The following is a 12,748-nucleotide window of genomic DNA, read 5'->3' as shown; positions in this document are numbered from 1 at the left end:
ACACCCTCCCAAAGCATCAATGGGTAAAGGAGGAAATCAAAAGGGAAAACACATAAGGAACCCCAAGATGTATAGAAACACAGAACATCAGACTAATGTAGTGCAGCATACACAATGCTAAGGAACAATTGCAGGCATGGGGCTGGCACCACAGAGCGAGCACGGACTGTACGCTCAACATGCTAGAATGGTCAGCCAAGGAAGAGGAAGGAGACTTGGAAGGAAATAAAGATTTGAGTAGAAATACAAAATCAACAGTCATCAGGAACAAATCAACAGAGCTAAGAGGTTCTGGAAAGGTAACGTCGGCCAGACTTTTGCTAAACTAAGTAAGAAAAAACAGCACAGACTCCAATAATTAAAGGCTCAAATGGAAACGGAGGTGCTTACCACAGAAATTAAAAAGACCGTAAAAACATTCTACAAGTAATTTACACCAGTGTTAGATAACTTCAGGAGAAAGGGAGGAATTCCAACAGATGCAGTTTTATTAGACAGAACCAGAAAGAAATAAACTATCAGAACAGGTCTATAATTAATAAAGAGGTTTAATCGGTAATAAAATACCCACAACAGCAACAAAAGCCCAGAAGCAGATGTCTTGTCTGGTGAATTCTGGCACATTTACTGTTTTTTAGTTTATTTATTTTTTTTATGTGTGTGTATGAGTCTGTATGGCATGCATACATTAGCCCAGGGAGGCCACAAAAGGGCATCTGAACCTTTGAAACTCGAGTTACAGCGGTTTAAGTCGCTGTGCTGGTGCTGGAAACTGAACTTGGGGCCTTTGGCAGAGCAGTCTGGGCACTTAATCACGAAGCCGTCTCTCCAGCCCCTCTACTACATTTAAATTTCTCAAACAATCTCTCTAAAGTTGTAGAGGAAAGAACGCTCTAAGGTTCATTCTATGATGTCAGCATGACACCAACACCAAAGCCAAAGATGCTACCAGACAAAAACCAAACAATCTTCTGCCAATATTGCTGGTAAGTGTCATGCACAGCTCAACAACTGCAGGCGAGCTGACCTTGGCAGCATTGGAAGCACTGCTGTCACCAAGTGACTCTGGAAATGTCAGGGCGCTTTGGCATAAAAGCACTTAGACTTCTGCGTTGCAGAAAAGAATCAGTTACCATGGTGAGAGAACAATGGGCAAACAGAGAATAAAATCCTTATCATTTCCCTAGACTTAGAAAAAGCATTTGATAGAACCCAACATCCTTTTATGATCAAACTCTCAGTTATATGAAAACAAGTGAAATTAGCTCAACATAATAAATACACACATGAAAAGTGCACAGTGACTATCCTAGAGGAAAATACCAGACTGCCTTGTCTTCATTTTATGATCAGTAACAAGAGAGGCGTGCACACTTGCTCTTGCCACCTTTATTCAACATGGAAGAATCCTAGTCAGAGTAAATACGTACGGAGAAAAAAAACTACCTACACTGGAAAAAAAAAGAACGTGTTTGTAGGAATGTCACTGGGTATATTTAATCATACTCCAGGCTGTGGAACACACAGAAGACCTGCGTAGATTCAAACCAGACAAAAATCCCAGCACTGAGAAAGGAGGTGCACACAAAGTCACCCTAACCTAGCCATACCTATCCCAAAAGCTTTTTGCAAATTGATACCTCTTGGGAATAGAAAAATCAGTTTCCTCCAATGGAAACTGGGTATATCAACCACATTCCAGTCTATCTGTTTGAAGACACCATGATTTAATTGTAGAAAACTCTAAGACTACACACACACACACACACACACACACACACACACCCTGTTAGAACTAAAATACGGATTATTTTCAAAGTTGCAAAAGATAAGATGAAATTACAAAAGACAAGATCAGCATACAATTCAGTTGTATTTCTGTATGCTAACGATGAAGTTAGGAAAACACCAAGAAGGCACTAGAGAAATGCCCAGCAGTTAAAACCGTGTACAGCTCTTCCAGGGAGCACCCAAATCAGGCAACTTGGAATTATCTAAGTCCAGATCCAGGGACTCGGAAGATTTGAGCCTCTGCAGGTACCTGCATGCACGTGCATATACCCACAATTAAAGTAAATCTTTAATAAAAAACATTAAAAATTAAAGAAAAATAAAAAAAAGACTAAAGTACTTAGGAATATGTTTAAGTACGGAGGAGGAAGATTTGGATGCTTGAAACATAGGAAAGAGATCTATATTCATGGAGTTAGATTTAATATTGATAAAATGCCCATACTCCCAATGCAACTTATGGAATTAATGCAATCGCTGTCAACGCCCCAATACTAACTTACAGTTATAAAAACAACAACTTTTGCTGGGCAGTGGTGGCGCACGCCTTTAATCCCAGCACTTGGGAGGCAGAGGCAGGCAGATTTCTGAGTTCGAGGCCAGCCTGGTCTGCAGAGTGAGTTCCAGGACAGCCAGGGCTACACATAGAAACCCTGTCTTGAAAAAAACAAACAAACAAACAAACAAACAAAAAAAAAAAAAGCCAACCCCCACCCCCAAAAAAGAACAACTTTCAGAGTCATTTGGAATCACAAAGCGTCCCAAACACACAAAAATCTTGGACAGTTACAAACCAGATGCAGCACAGTTGCTGGTTTCAAAATCTATTTCAAAACCACGGTAATTAAAACTATATGACAGTATGAAACTGCTAGTATTACTGACATATAGATGAATGGAACAGAGCAGGGAGCCCAGAAACAAACTCATCCACATGTAATCAATCAATTTGTCAAAAGAGTACCAAGAACGCCCAGTGGGGAAAAAAGAATGTTTTCAACAAATGGTGATGTAAGCTCTTACAGAACAATGGGACTGTTCTGGTTTACGTTTTCTGTTGCTGTAATAAGCACTGAACAAAGCCAATGTGGGGGAGGAAAGGGTTTATTTGGCTCACAGTTACAGTTCATCTTTGAGGCGAGCTGAGGAAGGAACTGAAGCAGGGCCCCTGGAGGAAGGGTGCTTACTGACTTGCTTCCCTTGACTTGTTCAGTTACCTTGTACAGCCCAGGATTGCCTCCACAGTCCAGGATTGCCTCCACAGCCTAGGATTGCCCACACAGCCCAGGATTGCCTCCATAGCCCAGGATTGCCTACACAGCCCAGGATTGCCCACACAGCCCAGGATTGCTTCCACAGCCCAGGATTGCCCACACAGCCCAGGATTGCTTCCACAGCCCAGGATTGCCCACACAGCCCAGGATTGCTTCCACAGCCCAGGATTGCCCACACAGCCCAGGATTGCCCACATAGCCCAGGATTGCCCCCTGCTACTGAGCTGGGCTCTTGTACATCAATCAGCAGTGAAATGTCCCAAAGGAGGTGGGAAGATTGTCAGAGCTGGAGATGATGGACGACTCCAAGAAACAGTGTCTTCCAAACACAACAAACAGGACTGTTACACATATGAACTCACAAAGACTGAGAACGCACGTAAGACCTGCACAGGTTCAAGCCACACAAACATCCCAGTACTAGAAAGGAGGTGTACACAAAGTCCCATCCATAACCCAGAAGCTATATGCAAATTGAAACCTGCTGGGAGTGAAAAATCAGTTTTCTCCAATGGCATATCACTGGGTGTACCAACCATGGCCCAGAGTGTCCCCGTTATCACTGGGTGTGCCAACCATGGCCCAGAGTGTCCCCGTTATCACTGGGTGTACCAACCATGGCCCAGAGTGTCCCCGTTATCACTGGGTGTGCCAACCATGGCCCAGAGTGTCCCCGTTATCACTGGGTGTACCAACCATGGCCCAGAGTGTCCCCGTTATCACTGGGTGTACCAACCATGGCCCAGAGTGTCCCCGTTATCACTGGGTGTGCCAACCATGGCCCAGAGTGTCCCCGTTATCACTGGGTGTGCCAACCATGGCCCAGAGTGTCCCCGTTATCACTGGGTGTGCCAACCATGGCCCAGAGTGTCCCCGTTATCACTGGGTGTGCCAACCATGGCCCAGAGTGTCCCCGTTATCGCTGGGTGTATCAACCACGGCCCAGAATACTAGGCCAACACAGAGCAGACTCTATACTGTTTCTTTTTATTTTTGGCATTTTTCTTATTGGGTTTTTAAAGTTTGTTTTGCTTTTTTGTTGTTATTAATGTTTTGCCTTTAAGAGAGAAAGAGAGAGAGAGAGAAAAGAGAGAAAGATAGAGAGAGAGAGAGAGAGAGAGAGAGAGAGAGAGAAAGCAGATTCAAAACTTACAAAACCTGAAAATATAAAACTATAAGGAGAAGCAACAGGAAACTTTCAAACACTGACCCTGGTGGTGTACAAAGGACCTTCTACAAGATCAGCATCCCTTCATGATCAAAGCCCCGAAAAATTGAGGAGGAGGGGCCTGACTCAGTGTAACAGAGGGCATATGTGCAAGACATGCAACTAACAGTAGTCTATTAGGGAAGTAACGTTTCCTCTAGAATATTGTATGAGAATGGGTGCCCAGTCTCCCCCTCTAACTAATAGAGTCCAAAGTCTTAGAGCAATTAGACAAAAGAAAGACATCAAAGCGATATAAATAGGAAAGGGAGAGGTGAAATTATCCCTATTTCCAAATGACAATATAAATAAGAGGAGATGGAAAAGAATATCATGAAAATGATTATATTGTTGAAAGTGATTCATATAATGTGCTGATTTGAATGTGCTTGGCCCATGGGAAGTGGCACTATTAGGAGGTATGGCCTTGTTGGAGTAGGTGTGGCTTTGGTGGAGGAAGTGTGTCACTGTCAGGACAGGCTTTGAGGTCCTATGCTCAAGCTCCACCCAAAGCAGAGAAGACCCTTCTCCTAGCTGCCTGCAGGGGACAGTCTCTTCCTGGCTGCCCTTGGATCAGGAAGTAGAATTCTCAGCTCCTCCAACACCACGTGTGATGGTTTGTATACTCTTAGCCCAGGGAATGGCCTTGTTGGAGGTGTGCTATTGTAGGCATGGACTTTAAGACCCTCGTCATCACTCTGTGGAAGCCAGTCTTCTTCTCCTAGCAGCCTTCAGATGAATATGTATAACTCAGCTCCTCTAGCCCCACGTCTGCCTAGATATTGCCATACTCCTTCTTTGATGATAATGGACTAAACTTAGGTACCTATAAGCCAGCCTCAATTACATTTTGTCCTTCTAAGAGTTGCTGTGATCATGGTGTCTGTTCACAGCAGTAAAACCCTAACTAACACAGAAGTTGGTACCAGGGACTGGGGTATTGCTGTAATAGGCCTGACTATGCTTTTGTTTGGAAGAATCTGGATTTTGAGACTTTGGATTTGGAAGCAGTGGAATGCTTTAAGTGGGGTTTAATGGGCCATCCTAGTAGGAATATGGAAAACTTTGTTGCTGAGAGTGATTTAAACTGTGGAAGCCTGACTCTAGAGGCTGCAGGGAAGAATTTTAAAATGTGGCCAAGAGACTGTTCTTGTGATATTTTGAAGAATATGGCTGCTTTTTGGCCTTTTCTGAAGGGTCTGCCTGAGGCTAAAGTAAAAAGATTTATATTAATTGAATTGACAAATGAAGTCTCAAAAAAACCCAACAGAGATTTTGTTTTTTGGTTAAGTCTCATGAACATCATTTTGAACAACTGTAGCAAGTTTAGAAAGGAAAAATATAAAATGCATGATTCAAGTAATAAAGGGGCTCCAGGAAGTGAGATGGAGCTGAAGCCTATGTTCACAGAGATAAACAGATTAAGGGAGTGGTGACCTCAGAAAAAGATCCCACCCAGCCAATTTACTGTTTGTTTATAGTTGGACCAGGAATAAACATAACCTTTTAATCTGAAATAAGCTACAATCCAGAAATGGAGAGCACACTTGTGATCCAGATTTTGAGGCTGGAAAACATGACACAGGCTTTTGGTCAGGAGATCTTGAGGAACAGTGGCCATGAAAAGCTTAGGCCCAGGAATGGTGGTACATACTTTTAATCCCAAGAGACAAAGTCAAGTAGATTTTTCAGTTCAAGGCCAGCCTGGGACAGAGCAAGTTCTAGGTGAAGAAGTGCTTAAGTCTAGACATGGTGGTACATGCCTTTAATCCCAGCAGTTAGGAGACAGCCACATAGATATCTCAGTTCAAGGTCAGTCTGCAGACCAAGTTTTAGGACAACCAAATTTAGGCAGTAAGGGAGTCAGAAAACAGAAAGTTGGTAACAGAAGTGGGGGCAGGGCATGTTCCAGCCCCAGAATGTAGCAGAATTTGACAGCTTCAGTCATGTGACTCTGGCTTTAGAATCAAGAATAGAAGGGACTACTGGGACAATTGATGCTGGTTAGGTGGGGCTAAGAAATTAGTGGTGATTAAGAAGAGACCAGCATCACTGAGGTGAGATCTTCTGGGAAGTGTTTTCTGAGAACACAAAGAAGCTGTGTTCCAGAGATAGTCAAAGTTGTACCTTATAATACAGCTAGACTTGGTATTGTGTAAGAATCATCCAAGTGGTATTGGTTTTGAAGATATAAAGGGGTCATGGAGAGAAGCTGAGGCTTGGCACTGTGAGAGGCCAGGGAGGGCCATTGGTGAAGGTGCAATGTTCCACGCGGCTTCCTACAGTGCAGCTTCAGCTGCAGTTGATGGTCCAGGCCTGAAGGGGTCATGCAAAGAAACTGAGGCTTGGCACTATGAAGAGAGCTTATGAGAGGCTATATATTGGTGAAACCTAGTTGTAGTTGAAGACCCCAACATGTTAGAGATGTCAGTACCATGGGATGATCACCAAGAACAGCAGAAGCAGTGGAGTGGAGTCAACCAGAGCCTAGGGTGCTGCAGAGGGCAGAGCTGGAGAAGTGACACAAGCCCTTTGGGGGAGCCCAGAAGATCATGTGTAGATCCCAGACATTGGAACAAGAATCTGTGAAGTTGAAGTTGACTTGGAGCCCCCAAGGTGTTAAAGATGCCAGAGACGTGGGATACCTGCCAAGGAAAACTGCTAACAGGGAGTGGAGCCAGCCCAGGAGAAAGAAGTTTGTTGCAGTCAACAAAGATGAAAAAGGAGTGGAGATCTGAAGACTGCTTTGACATCAGACATGGAGATGCAGAGTTTAGAGTTTGCCCAGCTGGTTTCCTGTCTTGCTTTGGGGATTACAGTTAAGTGATTGGATGAATCTCAGAAGAGACTTTGAACACTGAACTTTTAACATTGTTGAGACTGCCTTAGATTATGGGGACTTTGGAAGTTGAACTAAGTGTACTTTTTTTTTTTAAATTATGCTTTGACTATGTATGTCCCTCATAGTCGCATGTGTTTGAACAAGCCTATGGGGGACAGGGAGTGGAATGTGATGGTTTGTATATATTTGGTTCAGGGAGTGTCCTTGTTGGACTAGGTATGTCACTGTGGGCTTTAGACTCTCATCCTAGCTGCCTGGAAGCCAGTCTTTTCCTAGCTGCTTTCAGAACAAGAGGTGAAACTCTCAGCATCTCCAGCCCCATGCCTTCCTGGATACTGCCATGCTCCTTCCTTGATTATAATGGATTGAACCGCTGAACCTGTAAGCCAGCCCCAATTACATGTTTTCCTTATAAGAGGTGCCTTGGTCATGGTCTCTGTTCACAGCAGTAAAACCCTAACTAAGACAATATGTCTGCCTGCACACTGCCATGCTTCCCACCATGATGATAACGGACTGCATCTGGAAAAGCCTATACCCTTCAAAACCTCAAATCTCTCTAGGGGAGAGATGGGGGGCTGGTGAGACAGTGAATGATTCTTCCAGCTGTTCATGCTGCCAAGAAGAAAAATCCCATGTAGTCATGCTATGTGAACCCGAGGGCAGTGATTAAACACCACCCTGAGAGGGGCTGTTGCTAAAATCTGAGCTACCTCAAGAGACTGAGAACAGGGAAAATCTACAGATCAGAAAGCTTCAGTTTCACCTGCTGTTGTTGCCTGTTGGAGTGATGTTTTTGCATACCTGTGAAGAAGATGTGTCTCTTTCCTTTGGTGCCTGCCTAAACCACCTTTTGATTGGCTAAAATAAAAAGCCTATGGCCTATAGCAAAAGGCAGAATAGTAAGATGGGGCTTCCAGACACAGAGAGAAACTCTGGGAAGGAATCAGGTGTGGAGATTCAGCCATGTGACAGAACTTAGATTAGTATAAACGGGATAATTGAGCTGTGAGCTACTGGGAAACAATGCCTAGCTGTAAGGCCAAAAGCATTATAAAGAAATATAGTCTCTGTGTCATTATTTGGGAACTGGGACAGATATACAAAAGCCATAGTTACAGTTGCCCAGAGGTGAGGCACGGCCCAGTGAGGTGGCTGTGGAAAGCGATGGGTGGGCTAACAAGCTGAGGGAACTCAGGCAGAACCAGCAAGGAAGCATATGTAACACCAAAGAGACTGGGCCAGAAAAGAAATTCCCCACAATACATAATAATCAAGGCACAAATTGTACAGATCAGAGAAAGCATATTAAAAAGCTGCAAGGGAAAAAGGCCAATATATAAATGTAGATCCTGGGCTGGAGAGATGGCTCAGCCAGTTAAGAGCACTGGTTGCTCTTTCCAGAGGTCCTGAGTTCAATTCCCATAAACCACATGGTGGCTCACAACCATCTATGATAGTATCTGAGAGGACCACATAAAATAAATAAATCTTTAAAAAAATAATAAAGGTAGACCCAGTAGACTAGAACCCAACTTTCTTTTTTATGTGCATTGGTGTTTTGTCTGCATGCATGTCTGTATGAAGCTGCCAAATCATTTGGAGCTGGATTACAGACAGTTGTGAGCTGCCAGGCTGGTGCCGGGAATTGAACCTGGGTCCTCTGGAAGAACAGCCAGTGCTCTTAACTGCTAAGCCATTTCTTTAGCCTTGAAATTCAACTTCTAAGTGTAGATTCTAAAAGCCATAAGAGCCTGGAAAAGTAAATGTTCTACAAATTCTAAGAGCCTACAGATGCCAGTCCAGAATCTATATCCAACAAAACAATTAATCACAATAGATGGAGAAAGAAAAAAAATTCCACACTAAACCAAATTTAGCAGCATTTGTCTACAAATCCAGATCTACAGAAGGCATTAGAAGAAAAACCTCAACTGGAAAAAGTTAGCCAAACCCAAGAAAACACAAGGAATAAATAATCCCAGACCAGTAAATCAAAATTGGGCGAAAAAACCCAGATTACAACAACGTAACAGGAATCAATAAACACTGCTCTTTGATGAATTCCAATATTAATGATCTCAATTCAGAATAAAAAGACACAGACTAATAGATTGGATGGGAAAACTCCTGCATCCAAGAAAGACACTTCCCTATCAAGGACAGACATCACCTCCGGGGGGGAAAAAAGGATGGAAGAATATATTATCTTAATATTTGACAAAATAAACTGTAAACCAGAACTAATCAGAAGAGACAGGAAAGACACTATACACTCATCCACACTACATACTGGTCAAAGAAAATAAATCCACCAAGAGGGTATTTTAATTTTAAACATTTATAGAGCGAACACAAGGCACCTACATTCATGAAAGAAACACTATTACAGTTAAATCACCTATCAACCCTCACACAGTGATAGTATGTGACTTCAACATCTGACTATTATCAAAAGATAGGTCATCCAGGCAAAACTGAACAGAGATCAGTTAATAAATGGTGTTAATAAATCAACAACATCATAAATTAAATGGATCTAGCAGATATTTATATAACATTTCACCCCCAAAACAAAGGAATACACTTTCTTCTCAACAGCTCACGTAACTTTCTCCAAAATTGAACGCATACTTGGATATAAAGAAAATCCATGCCAGGCAGTAGTGGCGCACACCTTTGATCCTAGCACTTGGGAGGCAGAGGCAGGCAGATTTCTGAGTTCGAGGCTATCCTGGTCTACAGAGTGAGTTCCAGGACAGTCAGGGCTATACAGAGAAACCCTGTCTCAAAAAATAAAACAAACAAACAAACAAACAAACAAACAAAAATCTCAATGGATATAAGAAAACTGGAACAACACCCTGCATCCTATCTATGACCACCATGAATTAAAGCTGGATATCAACAAAAACAGAAAGTATAAAACTCATGAAAGCTGAACAACCCTCTACTGATTGAAAAATGGGCCAAGACAGAAATTAAGAAAGAAATTAAAATCTTTTTAGAATTGAATGAAAATGAAAACACAGCATCCCCAAGCCCAGGGGACACAGTGAGGGTGGTTCTAAGATGCAAGTTCATAGCACTAAGATAAGAGCCTACTTAAACAAGTTCTGGTTTACAATTGAAAGCTCTAAACAAAACAAAACAAAACAAAACAAAAAAAAAGAAAGAAAGAAAGAAAGAAAGAAAGAAAGAAAAGAAATAACACTAAAAAAGAGGAGGTAGCATGAAATAATCAAACTTCAGGCTGAAATCAATAAAATAGAGATCAATCAATTCATTTATTCATTCATTCATTCAGGAACTCAATGAAACAAAGAGTTGGTTCTTTGAGAAAATCAGTAAGATTGATAAACCCTTGGCCAAATTAGCTAAAAGATGGAGAGAGAAGATCCAAGTTAATAAAATTAGAGACAAGAAGAGGAACATCACAACAGACACTAGGATCCAGGAAGCCATAAGAACTTTATTATAATACTTTAAAACAATGTACTCTATCAACAGGAAAACCTAAAAGAATTGGATAAATTTTTGGTATATACAACCTACCAAAGTTAAATCAAGATCAGATGAGCAATTTAAATAGATCCATGACCTCTAGTGAACTAGAAGCAGATATTGAAAATGTTCTAACCATAAAAAGCTCAGGGCCAGATGGACTCAGCACAGAATTCTAACCAGACCTTCAAAGAAGAATTCCTACTAGTACCCCTCAAATTATTCTGAAAATAGAGACAGAAAAGAGTATTGCCTAATTTTTTTTAATGAGGCCACAATTGTTCAGATACATAAGCCACACAAAGATCCAACAAAGAAAAAAATTTACAGACCAAATTCCCAGTTTTTCCTCCCTCATCTCCTCCTAGATCCTCCCCACATCCTCCACTCATCCAAGTCCAAGCCTTCTTTCTCTCTCTAGAAGAACAACAACAAAACCAAGACTGGACATCAAGAGAATAACCCAATTTTAAAAATGGGGTATAAGCCAGGTGGTGGCGGTGAACACTTTTAATCTTAGCATTCAGGAGGCAGAGGCAGAGGCAGACAGATATCTGTGAATCTAAGGTTAGCCTGGTCTACAGAGGGAGTTCCAGGATGAATCCTGTCTTAAAAAACAAACAAACAAACAAACAAACAAACAAACAAACAAAATGGGATACAGAACTAAACATTCAGTTCTCAGAAGATGAAACACAAGTGGCTGAGAAACACTGAAAGACATGTGCAGCCTTTTTAGTCATCAGAGAAATCCAAATCAAGAACACTGAGATTTCATGTTACCCTGATCAGAAAGCCCAAGGTCAATAAAACAAATGACAACTCATGTTGGCTTGAATGTATGGGAAGGAGAGCTCGCATCCACTGCTGGTGGGAATAAAACCAGTGTACAGCTCCTCCCAGTTTTAGGAGACACTGAGGAGAGTGCACAGGCTCTGCAGGTGGCACACACCTTTAGCTCCAGCACTCAGGAGTCAAAGGCAAGCAGACCTCTGTGATTTTTAGGCCAGTCTGGTCTACAGAGAGAGTTCCAAGACAGCCAGGGCAACACAGAGAAACCCTGTCTCAAAAAGCCAGAAAAAGAAAGAGAGAGGGAAGGAGAAAAGGAGAGAGGGAGAGAAAGAGAAAGGGAGAGAGGGAGAAATCACCAATTATCTAACCTGAAGTAGTTAGTAAGCAGAGCCAGGGCCCATCGTGGATATTGGAATTACAATCTGGCTGGTCTTGCTCTGTTCTTCCCTGTGCATTTCTCTATGACAGGAGAGCTTGGGCCAAGCAGAAGGAATGAGCTGGAATTTCTCCTTATGCCCAATTGCAGGGAAGTTGAGAGAGATTTAAGGTGATGTCAAGTTCTGGGATAAAGTTGAAAATGTCTATTGGCCAAATGAGCACATTAAAAATGCTTAAGTTGGGGCTAGAGAGATGGCTCAGCAGTTAAGAGCACTGACTGCTCTTCCAGAGATTCTGAGTTCAATTTTCAGCAACCACATGGTGGCTCACAACCATCTGCAATGGGATCTGATGCCCTCTTCTGGTGTGTCTGAAGACAGCTACAGTGAGCCAGGCCTCAGCTGTTCTTCATGACCCCTTCATGCCTTCAAAACCAATACCCTCGGGTGATTCTTACACATTACCAAATACAGCTGCAGCACGAGGTACAACCTTGGCTCCTTGGCTAGCTCTGAAACACAGCTTCTTTGTGCTCTCAGAAAACACTTCCCAGAAGATTTTACCTCAGTGATGCTGGTCTCCTCTTTTTTGTTGTTGTTGTTTTTTGTTTGTTTGTTTGTTTTTGTTTTTTGTTTTGTTTTTCGAGACAGGGTTTCTCTGTGTATCCCTGGCTGTCCTGGAACTCACTCTGTAGACCAGGCTGGCCTTGAACTCAGAAATCCGCCTGCCTCTGCCTCCCAAGTGCTGGGATTAAAGGCGTGTACCACCACTGCCCAGCAATGCTGGTCTCTTCTTAATCACCACTAATTTCTTAGCTCCAGTTAACTGGTATCAATTGTCCCAGTAGTCCCTTCTATTTTTCATTTTACTACCTGGTGTCCCTTTAATACTCAAACCATATATTTTATATTTTTCCTTTCTAAGCTTGCTATGTGTGGTGGCTATTCCTGGTTGTCATAG

This window comes from Arvicanthis niloticus, chromosome 3, assembly GCF_011762505.2.
Source record: "Arvicanthis niloticus isolate mArvNil1 chromosome 3, mArvNil1.pat.X, whole genome shotgun sequence".
Taxonomy (NCBI): domain Eukaryota; kingdom Metazoa; phylum Chordata; class Mammalia; order Rodentia; family Muridae; genus Arvicanthis; species Arvicanthis niloticus.
The sequence above is the reverse complement of the archived record's forward strand: the minus strand, read 5'-3'. Positions refer to the sequence as shown.